The sequence below is a fragment of the Megascapheus bottae genome, chromosome 5 (assembly GCF_031878675.1).
Source record: "Megascapheus bottae isolate mThoBot1 chromosome 5, mThoBot2.hap1, whole genome shotgun sequence".
Taxonomy (NCBI): domain Eukaryota; kingdom Metazoa; phylum Chordata; class Mammalia; order Rodentia; family Geomyidae; genus Megascapheus; species Megascapheus bottae.
In genome coordinates this window covers 79192219-79208254 of record NC_143513.1, presented here as the reverse complement: position 1 = coordinate 79208254, position 16036 = coordinate 79192219, and the positions used below count along the sequence as shown (strand labels likewise).

The following is a 16036-nucleotide window of genomic DNA, read 5'->3' as shown; positions in this document are numbered from 1 at the left end:
TTCTGAATATAATTGTGCAACAAACTTGTGTGAAGAAAATGCAAAAAATCTTACAGGCATAATTAGTCTTCAGTCAACTGATGTTAGGATAGTGAGAATGATTATCTCATGTGAAGTTACCTAGTTGAGTGAATGCTTTTAATAGAAGGTCTAGGCCCAGTGATGTAAGAAACACTCAGAAAATCATGAAAACAAAGGATGGACACATGAACGTGACCTTTGACTCCCAATCCATGGATACTTAAGCCACCAATTTTGCCTTAAAATTTCACACCTCAACAATAAATTAATAACCACTTAGGCAAAATTGTGTGTTTAACATTTTTGGGTATTTGGCCTAAGGTTATGAAATTATAAAATAATCATGTTTTCATTATATCATTAATGAATGCCAATTGTGTACCTCTTGCAAGATCATGAACAGTACCCATTTTTACTCTCAGGAAATAGTTATCTGTACTCACTTAATTGTGTAAATTGAAGTAATTTCTTTTAATTTTTCATCTTCTGATAGTCTCAAAAGTTTCATGTCATATATTAAAGTATCACCATTAATGCATTATACTATAATATAATCAAATGAAAAGTATAGACACCTAATTTTAGGCATTTTAAATCAAAATAGTTTATCAGTGGGTCATTGGTAAATATACTGAGGAGATAGCTTTAATACAAATGTTTTGGTAACTGCATAATCCTTTAATGTATGTATATAATTCTTCACATATTTACCTTTGTGCTTTTGTAATATTATCTTCATAACCTCTAGTTACTTTTACTATTGTTTTTTCTTATTGGTATCTCCTGATTTAAAAATCTACTTCTAGTGTTTCTATAATTTATTTTTAAGAGTTAACACTATAAAGGTAAGGAAATTGTTCGTATAATGCTAGCCAGTATTTTTGTTTGTGCATTATATAGTTGATAATTGCAATAAGGACTGTGAATAAATGAAAACTGTCACACATATGAGAAAATGGTTAGGAAATAACCCAGATAATTTCCGAATGCTTTTAAATAACTTGATCCTCCTCTAATGGGTGCAAATATGAGATTAAGTACTTAGGAAGTATGAGAATAGGAAAGGTGAGAGGTCAAATTTGGACTGAAAGGGTCACTTCCCCATGTGCCTGCCCTCCCCTGTGACCTTGTGACTTCTAATTAGGAAATCACAGCTCATTTCTAACAGTGCAAATGACTGTGTGCTGGCTTCTCACAAAGTAAGGTGTTCTACAAGAAAAGAATTGATCACCACCAGTCACATCCCTCTGGCCTCTCCTGCATATCAACTTTATCCTCTATATTTTACCCAAATAGTTTCATGGGCACATATCAAACTGTATGTGGTAATGCATTTCATCCTGGCACTCTGTATGCCTATGATGTACTGTAATCACATACAAGTGCTTTATGCCCTCTCCACCAGCGTTTCCCTCTTTACTTTGCCCCCCTCAACCTCCTTAGTGATCCCCCCCCTACTTTCTATTTTTGAGCTTGGTTTGTGCTCTTCAAGTTACCAGAAAGGCAAGAAGACATATCTATGGAACAAGCTTATTTCACTCAACTTGATTGTTACCGCTCCTCCTCCTTTCCTACAAATAATATAAGTTCAATGATGGAGTAAAACTCTACTATGTATATATACAGGTCTTCAGCTGGTGATTTCATAAGTATCTTATTGAGAACAGTTCACTGTGGAACATAGCTATATAGTATCTCCTTCCTAACCTCACATTGATTCTTTAGGGCATGCACTCATAAGTCATCGAGTTGCAAGCTTTTTAATGTTTGTAAAAGAATCCATACTGTGTTTTCTAGGGTTGTGTCTTCTGTTGATTGTGTCTTTGGCTCTTCATAGATCTTTGGATTTGATGCAATCCTATTAGCTATTTCTTGTTTTAATTTTCTGAATTACTGTGTTCTATACAGTCTTTGTCTACATCTAGTTGGCAGATTTCAAGCATTTTCCTTATGCTTTAATCATTTCAAGGTATGAGGTCTTTTTGTTGTTGTTGGTTGTGGGGCAATTAATAAGGAATGATTTATTTACTAGGTATTTATTATTTATTGATCAGTTAATCAATTATTATTTTGAAGCTGAAAATGAAATAGCTATAAGCATTTATTCATGATATAAGTAGTGAACAAATATAACTCAGCACAAAGGTCTTAGTTTGATTCAAATGACAAGTCCAGGAATCTTGGTTTCCATGAAGCCATTATGAGAAATTCATTAGTGAAGATAATAGCAATCTATGCAGTAAATTCATTTTTTCTTTCCTTCCTTTCTTCCTTCGTTCTTTCCTTCCTTCCTTTCTTTCTTTCTTTTTCTTTCTTACCTTTTGCTGTTTTTCTGCTTGTTTGATATTCGGTATAAGAAGAGAAACCAGGAGTGTGGCACATGCTAGAGAAATGCCTTCCTACGAAACTACATTCTCCTGTCCCAAGGCATTCCTTATAAATTGGTTGATAAAAGTGGATAATCTGAAGCAAAGTGAAGATCTAAAATTAGACAATGGTTAACAGTTTACCAACATTCCCCTAGGAACCTAGATGAATCTGTGAATGTTTTGAGGGAAAAATAATAGTATTCATGATAAATTTGTATTATTTAGGCAATTACTATAGAGAAGGAAGAAGAAGCATTGATGGACTAGATAGTGGGCAGAAAAAAATGTAAAAAAATCCAGAGGAAGAATTTCCAGAAACACAAAGATTTCTTGATAACTGTCATTCTAACTAGAGTGAGGTGGAATCTCAAAGTTGTTTTGATTTGTATTTTTTATGGCCAGAGATGTTGAGCATTTTTTTCATGTGTCTATAGGCCATTTTTATTTCCTCTAGAGAAATCTCTCTTTAAATCTTTAGCCCATCTTTTAATGGGATGGTTGTTTCTTTCAGGAATTGTTTTTGAGAGATTCAATTATTTGAGCTGTGGGTATATTTTATATATGAGGCCTTTGTCTGTTGTATGGCTAGTGAAGATCTTCTCCCACTCTGTGGGCTTTCTATTTAATTTGCTAGCTATGTCTTTAGCCATGCAGAAGCGATGCAATTTAATTCAGTCCCATTTTCCCAAGCTTGCTTTCATTTGTTGTGTTTCTGGGCCTTTAATTAAGAAAGTTTGAACCTATGCCAAGGAGTCCTAGTGTATTTCCTATTCCTTCCTGTAAAGTTTTCAGAATATCTTCTTTTACCTCAAGGTCTTTGATACATTTGGAATTGATTCTGGTGCAGGGTGACACATAAGGATACAACTTTGTTTTTCTACAGGTGCTTAACCAATTCTGCCAGCACCATTTGTTGAAGAGGCTATCTTTCTTCCATCCTAATTTTTGGTTCCCTTTATTTAAGATTAGGTGGCCATAGGTCTGTGGATTTATTTCTAGGCCTTCAGTTCTATTCCATTGGTCCTCAGGCCTATTCTTGTGCCAGTACCAAGTTGTTTTGAGTACTACAGCTCTGTAAGAGAGTTGGAGGTTTGGTATTGATCTTCTTTCAGCATGTTCTTTCTGCTAAAGATTGTATTTGCTATTTGAGGTCTTTTATTATTCCATATAAATTTTTGGATTGCTTCCTCTATTTTGTTAAAGAATGACATTAGGATTTTGATGGGTATTGCATTGAATTTGTAGATAGCCCTTGGCAGAATTGCCATTTTCACAATGTTAATTCTTCCAATCCACAAGCGTGGGTTTTACCACCTTAGTTCTGCTTTAATTTCCTTTTTCAGGCTTTTAAAGTTTTCATCATATATAGCATATTTAACTTTAACTGTTGGCTCTTTGAGTATCTTCAATTAAGGAATTTCTTCTTACATATTTCCTCATTAAAAAAGAATATTAATTGTGAAAAAAATAAAGTTTTCATCATAAAGGTCCTTTACATTCTTAGTTAGTAGAAACACTTTTTAAAAATAAAATATAATTGAGTACTAATAATCTACCTATGATAATTAAATTTAGTTCCATGCATATTTTACCATGTAATTTAATAATATTAGAAACATTTCTTTTCTAATTTTTATTGTTATTATCATATTCCTGAGTTAATTTTATTTCAATTCTCCCCTTTATTTGTTTTTCCCAGCTGTAACCCCAGACAGGATCCAGAGAGGAATTTTACCATCTCATCTCTGGGCTTTATGAAAATTTCTTTTACCCTTCTGTCTGAGCCTCTTAAGACATGGGACATCCTTAAAAGGGTACAGGAAAGGGTGCTCCCCTTTACATTGTACATCAGTATTTTTGTCATCATTGTAGGCAAATTTTGAAATATCTGTCATAGCTTTCAGTAGCAGATTATCTCTTGTTCTCATCTAAGTTGGGCTAAGTATTATACTTTGTCAATCTAAGTATGAAAGCATTTCTGGGAACTTTATCTTAATTTTATCCTAATTGTCTAAGCCACAGGCAATCATTTGCATAGCATCATGTTTTCATTTTTTTCAAAACTTTTGTTGATATAAATTCCTCATTTGCACAGAATGATCAACTCCAAAACCGTTGTGTCGATAGTATTATCTAACATTTTCTCAATAAAATTCAAAGCAACCAGAACAAAATGAACAAATCTGTTACCTATTACCACCACATACACATTTTTTTTTGTGTGCTAGTACTGGGAATTGAATTCAGGGTTGGTCATTGTCCTTGAGTATTTTCACAAGACTGGTGCTCTGCTTGTTTCTCATTTCTACTTCCAGGTCTTTGGTGGTTAATTGGAGAAAAGAACCTCATGGAATTTCTTGCCTGGTTTTGAACTCCTCTAGTAAATAGTGTGACAAGAATGAGCTACCTGTACCTGGCTCTTTCCCATTGTTTCCCATGATATTATGACTAAGAACAAGGTAGCTAATGTAATTCTGAGGGGAAAAAAATGGATGCATATCTTTTACTACCAAAGTAATGGAATAAAAGTCTCATGTGGCTATTTTTTTGCTTTCAATTAAAATAATTAGTTTTCTAAATCATTAGTTAAATATAAAATATTTCACATTTGTATGGAGTGGTGCCATTGCCAAGCTGAGCAGCGTGCTGGTGCTTGTATCCACCACTGATTGATAAGATTACCTCCAACTAGTCTTTTACATCTGAATATTTGTAGGACAGACTACAGAGAAAACAATGCAGCTGGTATGGTTGTGACACAGCACTGAAATGTCTGCAACAGCAACTAGGATTCCATACTGATTCTGACTTGCTACTGAACTGGTAAAGTAGTTTGGAGAAAAGTACAATATAGGGGGCTCCATTTCACACTACCGGCCTGAGTCCACACTTGAGACAATCGCAGTAAGAATTCTGGCAGACTTTCATGTAGCTGGCCTTCACCAGGTCTGGAATCTGTCAAGGGAACTAGGATCATCAGGTTTGCATCTAATAGGTACTTTTTGTATAAACTCTCTACATTTGAATTGCCTCAGGAACAAATCTGGAAATCAGAACTTAAAGGACAGTATTCATTTGAGCAGGGAAGGAGCCCAGTTACGAGAAGAGGGCAATGAGAAAAGATAGAAAGCTGGGTTTCCATTCTAGGGAGCTTTCATCTCAGAGGTGAGAGAGGTGAAGCACCTAGTTCTCTGGCAGGGCTCTCAGCTGGCCTCTTTCACAACACCTCTCCTTACAAAAGCCAATGCAGTATCACCAGCAAGCAAAAGCCCCATGGGAAGGCAATGTGAAAACATGTGCTGATTGAGCCAGCATTTCCTTAAAGAGGTGGGCACTGCACCTGCAGAGAATGGTTGGAGGAGACATGAGAAACTTGAAATTTAGTTGATCTACTGGTATTTGAAGGATTTATTTTTGAGTCCAATTAAAGTGAATAGACTACATATAATAAGGCATGATTTTCACTGTGTTACAAACCAAGTTATCATTCACTTTATGTTGACTCTGGGTAATGTCTTATTTTGAACCACTGCATTTCTAGTAATCCTGAAATCATGCTGTTATAATAAAAAGTCTAGAGTGATATTTACACCTGGTAACCCATCAATAGGAAACTGGGAAGTGAAGCTAGTCTAATTAAAAGAGAATTTACTACAGGGAATCAATATGGAGGTGATAGACTTGTAGAGAAGCCACACAGTAGATGCTGGACAACCTAGAATTAACCAGCCACAGTCAAGTGAAATCTTCTAACTGGGAGGAAAAGGGAAAAGTCATAACAGCACCAGAGAGAAGGGCAATGTTCAAGCTGGCTTTGCCTGGAAGGAGCTGGGGCTTACAAGCAGAGGCAGCCATTGCCAGAGACTCCACCAAGGCTGCCCACAAGACACAAGACACCTTCACATTTCCATCCTTTTCTCTAACCAATTTTTCACCTCTAATGATGTATCAAGAAGCATTTGACAGGAACACCACTCTTGAAGAAGAGGGGATGAGAAGAAGGCGCAAAACCTAATGAAAACCAGAGATTGCCCAGAGCAAGACACACATTTTAATATTGCACATGATTTAAGAATTTTAGTGGTAGAGATATTTTATATCCATGAACTTCTTTGTTAAATGGTGATGCTATTATATAACTACTTAAGAATAATAATAAGTTTTCAAGAACAATTATCCTTTGTATTTTTAGTTTTGGTTGCGTTTCTCATCCTGTTCCTGAGTGTAGTTTTTTTCATATATTTTTGATTGTAATTAATAGAAGGGTTACATGATATTTGCCAGATAGATGGTGCATTAATTCCCATACATTGATACCCTTTCACATGTCTTGGTCCCCATTTCCCTCCCCCCACCCCCACCCCTCATCTTGTTTTCTCCCGTTCCTTATCCAATTTCAAATAACCAAATACAAATATAAAATCTCCAAAGATTAAAAGATGGGTCAAAGACTTAAACAGAGTCTTCTCTGAAGAAGAAACAAAAATGGCCTATAGACACATGAAGAAATGCTGAATATCTCTGGTCATAAAAGAAATGCAAATCAAAACAACTCTAAGAGTCCACCTCACTCCAGTTAGAATGGCCAGGATCAAGAAAACTAATAACAACAGATGCTGGAGGGGATGTGGCCAGGAGGGATCACTACTGCACTGTTGGTGGGAGTGCAAACTCATTCAACCACTATGGAAAGCAGTATGGCAGTTCCTGAAAAGACTAAACATAGAGCTCCCCTATGACCCAGCAATTCCACTCAGTGTAGTTTTTCAAACTTAGCCTATTTCATGGTAATTTTGTTCTCTTTTCTGTCCTTGAATTGAGAATTTCATCTTCCAAGTTAATTCTTCTTTTTCATCTCTACATAACTGTGAGAAGCCAAAAAAGGCTTGTACAATGGAAATTCTTTGCAACACAGAATCCATGAACAAACGAAAATGGAGAAGAAAGTATATTTCAATAGAGAAGGAAAAAAGAGATACCGATTTAGTTTTTTAAAATAACACTGCATATTATAACAGTGCAATCCATTATCTAAACATAAGAATGAATTAGTTGTAATAAAATGAGCTACCTACCCATCAATTTTAGGTGATAAAATTTGTGTGGTATGAATACATTGACCATGCCAGTTTTAGTTACATCTAAAACAACATTTTCAAATTTCAAAAGTCGACTTATATTTATCTAGACACACTTACACTATTTTAACAACAACTAATAATGGAAATTAAGAGCAATCTATATATAATTAATGCTCAAAGTGGTGGAACATCAAACGTCTTTCAACCTACAACATAGATTTGGTTTCAACAGATCATTCTAAAAATTATAAGCATTGTTCCTTGTGTTCAATTCCCAAACTCCAGAAGAGATACATGCTTGATGACTTCCCTTAAATAATTTATTCACATGTCTGCTTGTTTTTCCTCTCATTTGTTTTTTACTCAGCACTGGTTGCAAGAATTACTGTGGTCCATTACTATATCTTAGACAGAACAAATGTGCTACATTTTAGTCCTGGAGTAATTTTAGATAATAGATCTAAAATTTGAAACAAGCTCCTGAAGTAATTCTATTAGGTTGTGGATATGTAAAATATCTTCTTAGAGAGAATGCTCACATAGATTATTGTCATAGTCTTTTGACTTTAGCCTTTCTGGATGGATGTTTAGGTGTTAAAGGTATAAATCTATTTACACCAAACAGTGTCCATTAGAGATTCATGAGCATGTGGTTATTAAAATTCAATTTGCCAATAAAATTTCCATCTCTGTGGCAATCTTTTGCTAAATCCACTAATACAAATGAATTGGCAATTTCTGGAGATGCTATTTCTTTTTTTTTTTTTTTTGCCAGTCCTGGGCTTGAGCTCAGGGTCTGAACACTGTCCTTGGACTTTCTCAAGGCTAGAGCTCTACCACTTGAGCCTCAGCACCACTTCTGGCTTTTTTCTATGTATGTGGTACCGAGGAATCGAACCCGGGTCTTCATGCATGCTAGGCAAGCACTTTAACCACTAGGCCAAACTCCCGGCCAGGAGATGCTATTTCTCATACCTAGTTTGGTCTAATAAATTTCTAATTTGGACATAAAGTGAAAAATATTATTATAAAATGAAGTCCACATGAGATTTATAAGGTAAAATGATATCTTTATGAATCTAGAGGAATCATGTTTTGAGGAAGTTGTTTTTTAAAGTGTGCATATTGACCTTAAAAATGTTAAGATATTTTAATCTTTTTATAAGAAATATGAACTCTCTATACTAAAATATACTAAACATATACAGCATATACTACATGAATGAAAAGATTTATTCTGAGATGCGCTAAATCTTATGAAGTTAGTGAAAATTTCAAATAAGAAGTACAAAGTCAGGGACAAGATCAACACATTATTTCCAAGCAAGACACAAAAATATGAGTGAGCATCAGTTTGCAAAATCTGCAATATTATCTACTCAGGAGATATGAAGATCTGATCTGAAGTCCACCAGGGCAAACAAAACTTTGAAACATTGCTCTCCCATTAATGAACAAAAAAAGCCACTGCTGAAATTGTGGCTCAACAGTTGAGCCCTGGACATGGGACACACTCTCAAACAAGAACAAAAAGACCTCCAAATTAAAAAAATAATCAATGAACACAACAAAGACTAATCTAAGTGTATTTAAGTCAGAAAAATCAACAACAAAAGAAGTAGATTTAGAAATTTCTAGTAATGACCTCTCCATATAGTTACTTTATTTTGAAGTAAATTTTGTGTGAGGATCTGTAGGCCTACCATCATTTTAAGCTCTCTTTGAAGCAAGTTCTAACGTATAGAAAAACTGCAAAAATAAAGTTCGTGAAAAGAAGGTACATGAATTGTTTACCCAGCATTTGCTGTTGTCTAAGCTTTATTTTATTATTCCTTTCCTGTATCATACTTGCGTGCACACACACACACACACACACACACACACACACACACACACACACACACACACACACACACACACACACACACACACACAAGTTTTATATTCTAACCAGAAAGGATTAGACTAAACTTACCCAAGCATTCACCTACTATCAAGGTGATGCATGGAAGACAGTGCTGTAGTTTAGGTACTCTTGGTCTTGCATGGGTGGTGAGGGTTATTCTCATCTGCGCTCCTGTATGTGAATCTTTTACTGTATATGAGATCCATATTTTTACTGTTGCTTTTTAATATGCTTTTGTCAAATAACCTTTCTTTAAAGCTTTTCTGTGGAAAGCTAGGGGTAAGAAGGCCTGTAGTTCGCAGTCTACACTTAGGGTTTGGAAGCCATGCCTTGTTCTTGTTCTTCTCCTCAGTTCCACCTCAGTACATGCAGTCAAGGAAGTGCAGGTTTAGCATTTTTCCACTGTTGACAAATTCCTCATGCAACATTTTTTTTTCTCAAAGAAATCAGAAACTGACAAAAAGCTTAAATCTGTTTCTCTGGTACATGAAGGATGTTGCCAGAAGAGGTAAACCAAGGGTTTGCTTCTTTCTATTATAGCTAAGCTAATTTACAAAAGATTCTATATAAGCTTTCCATACAATGCAGCATAAGAGAAAAAAAGGGTAAATGAGAAAATGCAGCAGGAGATGTTAAGTCCCATAGTGGTTATGAGGGCAAATAGTGTGGGTCCCAGGTTCAGGATGAAACTATAGAGAAGATTCACACATTTTCAGTTCAACAATCCTTAAGAAGGAACTTCAATTGGCCTGACAAACATTTAAAGGACTTTGGGTTTTACCAAAACAACATCATAAGCATTCAATAAGACTGTGTTTAAAATAATAAAATAATCGATAACAACAAACAATAATACAAATAATAATAAGCAATAAAATAATAATAAATAGATTTGGATGTTCATATAACACTGTTTTTTCTCTTTAATAACAGGGTTTATGACATTTAAATTTTGGAATTGCTCAAAATATTTTATCTGTTTAACTTTTGTAATAAGTAAGTACAACAGACATACCTTTATTAGTAATTCTTTATGAAATTACACAAAAATATTCAGCATGCTATGATCAGATAAAGGTGTTTAGAAACATACCCCTGAATTCATTACACAATAATGATAATAGATTTTTAACACCACAGGAATATAAAAACTAATTTAAAAAATCAATCATGTGATTATGATGATATTATTGATTCACTTATATCTATGTTTATGCTGTTGATAGCTATGTATATTTAAACTTCAAGTTTTTCATTAGTCGTGGGACATGAACTCAAGGATTGGGCACTGTCCCTGAGCTCTTCAACTCAAGGCTAGCATTTTACCACTTTAAGCCATAACACCATTTCTGGTTTTCTGGTGGTTAATTGAAGATGAAAGTTTCATGGGCTTTTGTGCCCAGGCTAGCTTTGATCCTTAGATTTCAGCCTCTTTAGTAGCTAGGATTGCAGGCATGAGCCAAAGTGCCCAGCCAGAAACTATTTTTTGTGTTATACTTTCTACCTGCCTACACCATTATCAAATGATTTTATGACATTCCACTGGTTATATGCGAACTTCATTATGATTGTTTTTAATTGTATGACAGATACAGTAAATCTCATTCAAACAGATATCCTATTGCTTGCATACAGCAGCAGCTACAAAACACACAAGTGCACTAATCATGAAACATATCCTGTAATGAGCAATAACGAGACACAATATTTCATCTGTAATAGCTATCTTCACATGAGAGCATTGGTCTGTAAAAGAATGCATTTATTTTTATTTACCACATACGGGATAATATTGGGAAATTCTGGTTCCAAAATGGAGGCTATGATTTTGCTTCAGGAGTCTCATCTGAACACTCTAAATGTAAACGGACCATCTGCTTTGGCACAGTCATGTACAGTTAACCTATCCATTCTTTCCTGGCACACACGCTCTCAGTTATAATTCATCCACAGATTATGAAAGTCAATTCTTGTCTAAAATAGTCTTGTGGCTTCCTCCAGCTCTTCTGGTCACTACCTTTACAGGCTACTTAAGTATTCCTCGAAATAATCTGTATGACAACACTTTTGATAAAGAATACAGTACTTTTGAGCATACAGATATTTAATGGGTATTTTTTACAACTAAATATAAATATTTGAAATACCTTTATGTATTAGAAAATGCTAGAAGATTCTTTTTTTGTTGTTGTTGTTCTTTTTTTTATTGTATTTAATAAAAGGGTAACATGATATTTGCCAGATAGAAGGTGCATTAATTCACATACATTTATACCCTTCCACATGTCTTGGTCCCATTCCCCTCCCCCCACCCCCCTCTTGGTTTTCCCCCCCTTCCCTGTCCAATTTCAAGTAACCAAATACAAATGTATCCAATATATCAGATAACAAAGTGAGATATTGTGTCAATATGAGATAATAAAGGAACAGCAAAAGAGATGAGATAACATAGCACATTAAGGACAGCAATCATTCATTATATGGCTTTTGTTTCAATATCCTAGAGGTCCATTCAATTAGCTTCATACTATATGGCCTTATGTATCAAGTTTTTGCTCTATTGCAAATCTCTGCTAGTAGAGCCCAAGGTTTCTACAGGTTATGATGAATGAGGGAAACCATTGAGCCTAAGTTCCTTTGAGTCTGGCTTACTTCACTTAATATGATTTTTTTCTAAGTCTTTCCATTTCCTAACAAATGGGGCGATGTCATTCTTTCTGACAGCAGCATAGAATTCCATTGTGTACAAATACCACATCTTGTGGATCCACTCATCAACTGAGGGACATCTAGGTTGGTTCCATATTTTACTAGTGTGAGCAACTATTTAATTATGCAATATGACCAATACAAAATTACTTTCGTAGCGATAACCTCATCCCAGAACTAAGTACTATTGGTTAGGAAACTTTAATTGGTCAGGAAAATTACATAATGCTGAAGTTTTGGTAAAATTCTATTTTCTGGAGTTCTAATACTTATTTAATTTTGTTTTGAAGGTATAGAGAACTCAACTGTGTGACAACTTTCTATCACAGTCCTATAAGAAGTCCTTTAACTTTTACAACTATTTATTATAAAATTTTTTCAAGTATTTTGCAATGCTAAAAATATTTTTACAGTTAAAAAGTTATTGCCTGCATTCTGAAATTAAAAAATTAATGCTTATAGAAACATCTCTCCTTTCATCTAGTCCTCTAATTACAATACTCTAATACTTACGAGTAAACTGAAGACATTAATAAACTCTTGCTTAGTTTCTCATTATGTGCATAATTAACTAAAGAAACTTGGACCCATGTTTTAATGGCCTACATTTAAGATATTTTAATCATATGTGTATATAGTTCAGAAATGCCTCATATATACCCAGTTTTGCACTAGTCATTAGATCTGTATTAATTAATTGCATATATAACTCAGCTTTAACAACCATTTCTAAAAGTTAATATGAATGGCTAACATTGTTACTTATTTCTTCAAACTCATTTTTGGTCTGCCTAATTATGAGCATATCCCATAAGTATTCATAATCCAATTGGAATGTAGTTTTAAGTAGTGTCAACTCAAGGCTGGATTTTTCTCATGTGTTCTTGTTTCCTCATATTACCTTTATTACAAGTCATTCTTCTGCTCCTTGATCATCTAGGCCTATCGACAGCTAACTTGATTCTCATGTCTGAAGACAGACAAGGGTGTGTGACTTTATTCAACACCATGTGACACAGTGTAGACACAGAAACTCAGTTGTGACAATGATTTATCTTTTCCACTCATGATTGTATTTAATTTCAAAATCCATTAATGATCCCATTAATCAATGCACTACAATTTGGAGTGATGATGAGTGAGCATAAGGGGAATGAAATGTTGCACCTTATATTTGCCCAGCACACTGAAGCAGTTCTGAGTCCAACTTCTGTACGTGTCATCACATTCCAGTTACTTGACAGATAGTGATCAAGTCACTCACTAATTAGAGCAAGCGTCAGGAGAGAGAACCTCTTTGTAACATGGGAACAATCCTCTAAGTTTTGCTTACTGAAGGAGGAAAAGGTGTGGGTTATGTCAGGCCAGTAGCAGGGTTGCAGGTGGCGGGAAATAACTCTCCAGGCTGTAAATGGGAGACGATTTCAGACTAGTCCGCACAACATGGTGTGTATCACCTGAATGTCTGTCTTATATTTCATGTGGAAATTTAAAGAGTAATTTTGGTGCTGGGTTCCATTAGAGTTAAAGGCATTGCCTAAAGGGCTGGCGGGAAGAGGCTGTGATCTCCTCACTGTATTTTCTGGAGTTTTGTCTTTTTTGGTATCGTTTTTCACATCATTGCATATTCTGTTTCCAAGGGTACGGCTTTTTCTTCCAGAATAAGAAATGTAAATTAAAAAAAAACTGGCCCAATTACTAGAGAATCTATTTTGACATTAGATTTTATCAATGAAGAGGGAAAGTATAAAGGAAAATGCACACAGAAAATTTTGTGATAGTATTTATCCACTGTTATCAAATAAAAAAGGCCCTCATTCATGAAAGGGAACAAGCATGCAGATTATCTCAGCAAAGCATCCAGTATGGTGTCCTAGGAGAAAGCAGCTGGGCTCCTTACATACCATTTCTTCATTCTGCAAGCGGCTTTCTTTCATAATCCATCAGCTTTCCATAATCCCTAGCTACAGTTAACTCCTTTTGCTTTTTCTGCCCTTTGGAAGTTAAAATCTTTTCAAATCTAATTATGTTGCTCACAGCTTCACACACATACACACATTCACACACATACAAAGTTGTCTTATTGTTCCCAGAAAAGATAGATATTAAACTTGTTTATGTATACTTTTTGGAATTCAGAGGACCTTTGAAATAGTGAGCATGAAATAAACCAAACAATGAAAATGTTCAACAATGAATTTCCATGTGAAAAGAATTTATTAGAAAAATTTAAAAGTAATGTATATGACCATACATCAGAATAGGTGTATGTATGAAAGAAATTTCAAGGGAATTATGAGAAACTATGATTTTTTTTACCAAAATAGATAGGGGGTGAGCGAGACAGAGGGAGAGAGGAAGAATGAGAATCAGAGGATTCTCATAAGGGGGCTCATCTAAGTGGAGAGGAATCTGTAGCGTAATGAATCCTTTGACTCTGCACTGATGCATTAAATCTTTCTTGAGATCAGACTGTAGTTTAACCCATATTTCTAAGCATAAGTACTTCTTTTCTGTATTTTTCCTCTCAAAATTAGTTGCATAGAGGTATTTAGGGTATTTGATTGCTACAATGAGAATATGCACACATCAAATGATAACGTTTTGGAGACGGATGATGTTAAATCTGTGCACATGAAGCAATTCTCTATTTCCATTTCCAAAGGTCTCCTAGGACACATTAAAATCATAATCTGAGGGACAGAAAGTGAGGGAACAAATAGTCTATTTGAAAGATGGAAGGACGTGGGGCTGATTACAGAGTCAGAGAGAAAAGTTTGAAGAGAGATCAGGGCAATCCCACAGTGTGCATTACTGACTGACCTCTGATAGTTGAAGAAGTAAGACAAGCTTGGAGACAAGCTAGGTGGGAGAAAATATACCCTTACTTGATCAAAGCTGCTTTCTCCTGAGTGAGTATCACAGCAGCATATAACATGACTGATTCTCCTTTAAATACTTCTCCATGCAGCCACTCACCATTAACTAGGTCAGCATCAACCGAGAACCCTATTCGCCAAATGCAGTTTGCTCAAGACATAAAAGCTTTAAGAAAGACCTAGGGTGTAAGTGTGTTGGTCAACAATTTCTGCTGAGGTGACGCTAGTTCTAAATGTAGATTTAAAAACCTACATATTATACTATAAAATTATATTAATGCAGAATTAGCACATTAGAGGAAATCTGAAACAGTGACACATCTATAAAATTATATTAATCACTTTGTAGGGCAAAGATGGAGAAAATTAGATGTATCATCATGCATTTTAAGACATAACTTGTTTTCTTTAATTGTCATGTATAGAGGGGTTACAGTTACATTCTCCATTACTTCTCACACATTGATACCCCTTCTCATGTTTTTGTCCCCATTTCCCTCCCCTCCCTCTCCCCAATCATGTTGTTTTCCCCCTTCCCTTTCCTATTTCAAATAAACAAACAAAGGTGTATACAATATGCCAGTAAACCAAACCAGATACTGTAACAATATGAGGATAACCCAAGGACAACAAAAGAGAAGAGAAATAACATAGTACATTAAGGACAATATTCATTATATGGCTTTTGTTTCTATATCCTGGAGGTCCTTTCATTTAGCCTCATCCTATATGGCCTTATGTACCTTGGTTTTGCTCTATTTAAAACTCTCCCAGGAGAGCCCAAGGTTTCTACTGATTATGACAAATGAGGGAAACCATTGAGCCTACGTTCCTTTGGGTCAAGACAGAACTTGTTATTACAAACAAGGTATAGTTGCTGTAGTACAGATATCACATGGAGGATTGCTTTTTTGGAAAAAAAACTATATTATATTTTCTGTCACAACATCAAGTAAGATTTCAATCAGCTAGCTAGTCTACTCATTTTTTTGTAGAAAGAGTTTCCTAAGAGTTAAAAGGATTAGTTTTAGAAAACCACCAAGTGGAAAAAAGATGGTTCAAATTACATTC

At 35.0% G+C, this 16036-nt stretch overlaps 1 non-coding gene across 1 annotated transcript; it reads right to left on the bottom strand.

Moving 5' to 3' along the window:
* Nucleotides 1–4087: 4087 nt before the first annotated feature.
* Nucleotides 4088–4208, bottom strand: LOC150063740 (small nucleolar RNA SNORA26). The gene has a single exon (XR_016535761.1). It is a non-coding gene; the product is annotated as a small nucleolar RNA SNORA26 (small nucleolar RNA).
* Between the last annotated feature and the right edge of the window lie 11828 nt (nucleotides 4209–16036).